The following is a 2,783-nucleotide window of genomic DNA, read 5'->3' as shown; positions in this document are numbered from 1 at the left end:
AGAGAAAGCATTCAGCTGCTCAGTTTGTGGTCAAAGATTTGGCCGCAAGACTTATCTGAAGAGACACATGATGACTCACACAGGAGAGAAACCATTTAGCTGCTCAGTCTGTGATCAAAGATTTGGCCAAAGGTCACACCTGAAGAGACACATTATGACTCACACAGGAGAGAAAGCTTTTAGCTGCTCCGTCTGTAAGAAATCTTTTAGACGTAGTAGCCATTTAAAACATCACATGAAACAACACACACAGGAGAGGAACCATCTTCTTCCTCTGTTAGTGACATCCTAAAGCAGGAGGAGTGGAGCTCCAGTGTGGACCAGGAGCAGCCAAAGAACCTCAACCAGGTTGGAACTCTCTGAACCATAGAAACAAAATGGATAGAAAGGCAATATCCATTCAAATCAGTGCAGCTTAATGGTCAGAGTGGGAGCCACTTTTGTTTGTACCATTGCCATGGTAATGTATAAACGTCAGCATAAGCCGACTTCCGGTGAGTCGCAGAGCTGAGGTTAAATGTGTGAAATTTACTTCCTGCTTCATCCACACAAAGTACATGACCAGTGAGTTACAGCTTTATTCACAGAATAAAGCTCTTCTAGGTTCATGTAATGCTGCCTTTGATCCTCTTTGAAATTATTTTTTTCTGTGGTGTAGTTCATCCTTTTGCTTGTCTAAATTTATAATTTGTGGTTAATGTACAGAACAGTATGACTCTTCATTGCTTTAATTCAATTAGAATATTTTTTACTTTAAGTACATTTTAGACAATGTATTCCATTGTACTTTGATGTCCTGATTAAGAGCTTAAATTTAATACCTAAAGGTTTTAAAAGTCATAAGATTTCACTGGTTGAAACCTGCAGAAACTTTGATATTAAGACTTTCATGTGTACACATTTTCTTTTGTTGTTCTGCCCTCTAGTGACAGAAACCAGGAGTGACATTCTGGGTTGTTTATTATTTATAATTACATTATTATCATTCTCCTTTTTAAAGGGCAAAATGTAGGGATATGTTTATCCTGTGGCCTCTTACTGCTTGGCACACAGACTACTTGCACAACTGTCCGTGTGTGTTTTCTTTTGCAGTTACAAAAGTTCATCAAGGCCTTTGTTAAAGTATATTTTACTTTTGGAAGCTTGCCTTGGTAGGGAACAGGTGAAACTAAATACAGTCTTGGCTTCTGCGCTTTTTTATAAAACTTAAAAAAAGGGAAACAAACTCCATCATCTTCTGAATTTGGTTCATTGTTTTCTTAGAGCCCTGAAAAATATTTGTCATTCTACAAACTAAGTTTCAGAAAGTGTTTCTAAAGTTACTATAGTGATGATACTGTACATTTCTTCAGATGTCATTTTAAAAATACATTGTATTTTAATAATTCATCTTCCTTGTTTTGATCTGAAAGAGTCACTTCCGGACTTTTAGTTTAAAGCTCCTGCAACTGATCTTCACCGGAAGCTGTAGTCCTGACCGCGGCTAACTTCCCCCTCTGACCAAGATGGCGTCTCTCAGAAAGCAGTGTTAGCAGAGGGTCTTTGTTGTGTTAGAAAGAGGTAAAATGTGTAAAGTCCAGATGCTGAGAGCGTTGGTGGAGCAGCGACTAACTGCGGCTGCTGAAGAGATATTTGGGCTGTTTGAAAGAACGATAGCAGAGTACGAGGAGGAACTTTGTCGTTCAAAAGAGGAGAACGAGCGACAACGGGAACTACTGGACGCTGTTTTCAACCCTCAGCTCCGGGTCCACAGAGCAGGTTAGTCCATTAAACCTTCAGTTGATCTTTCTTTCCTTCCTGTGGTCTCTTCTTTCGTAGAAATGTGTGTCCCCACAGCTGCAGTCCTGCATAACCTTTGCGACAACTAGTTTAATCAACCCAGGGTTTCCCAATCCAGCAGATTGTTAGTGTTAGGTGAAGCCGGGTAACTGAAATAAATGCAGGGCATGTTGATTTGGATTATTAGTATAGGCCTCAGTTGGACTGTGACATTAACATCTGTCATCTGTTTCAGCTTTTCCTCCAGACGACAAAAGCCAGATTGTTAAAAAAGAGCAGCAGGAGTGTAGCTCCAGTGTGGACCAGCAGGAGCCAAAGACCCCCCCTCACATTAAAGAGGAGCTGTGAAGCAGTCAATAGGGAGAGCAGCTTCAAGGGCTGAAAGAGGCTGATATCACCAAGTTCCAATTCACTCCTGTCCCTGTGAAGATGATGAAGAGGAAGGTAGGAACAAAATTAACAGGACTCGAAGGGGAAATAAAGGGGGTGAAAAATCTCCTCTGCAAGACACAGAAGGTCCAGTCCAGTCCAGTTGACCGTGACCAACTTTCCAGAGACGGCAATATTTTTGCCATCCTTGCGAGCCAAGTAGATTATTTTGCAACAAGATCCTCGGGGGGCATACTTTGGGCGTCGTAGAATGTCACGTTGACACTGACACTCGCACAACCGGTAAAGTTGACTTATTAAGTATTTCCTCATCCTTACTCCAGCAGATGTAGCCATGTAAAGTTGTATAAAACATGTCTATATCTCAATTTACGTTTCATGTAATTTACCAATGAACTTCAAAAGGGGCCTGGCTTTTGACATAAATGAACACAAATCAGCAATTGTAAAGCTTCATCACAAAACTCTCAGGGTCTGTTCAGATAAGTGCTCCAGATATACCCAGACAGTTTTATATACATACGCCACTAGGGGGTGCTACAAGTGCAAGCTAGGTGAGTGGAATTACACATAATTTACTATAATTCACATATTCATTGTCCAATCATCACAAA

At 40.7% G+C, this 2,783-nt stretch overlaps 2 protein-coding genes across 3 annotated transcripts in view; one reads left to right on the top strand and one right to left on the bottom strand.

Moving 5' to 3' along the window:
* The window catches only part of LOC116686444 (oocyte zinc finger protein XlCOF7.1-like), a 588,898-nt gene that overhangs the window by 343,324 nt on the left and 242,791 nt on the right, over window positions 1-2,783 (bottom strand). The gene's annotated exons all lie outside the window — the stretch shown is intronic.
* The window catches only part of LOC116686451 (oocyte zinc finger protein XlCOF6-like), a 36,432-nt gene that overhangs the window by 3,755 nt on the left and 29,894 nt on the right, over window positions 1-2,783 (top strand). The gene's annotated exons all lie outside the window — the stretch shown is intronic.

The sequence above is a fragment of the Etheostoma spectabile genome, unplaced genomic scaffold (genome assembly GCF_008692095.1).
Source record: "Etheostoma spectabile isolate EspeVRDwgs_2016 unplaced genomic scaffold, UIUC_Espe_1.0 scaffold378, whole genome shotgun sequence".
Lineage (NCBI taxonomy): Eukaryota > Metazoa > Chordata > Actinopteri > Perciformes > Percidae > Etheostoma > Etheostoma spectabile.
The sequence above is the reverse complement of the archived record's forward strand: the minus strand, read 5'-3'. Positions and strand labels throughout refer to the sequence as shown.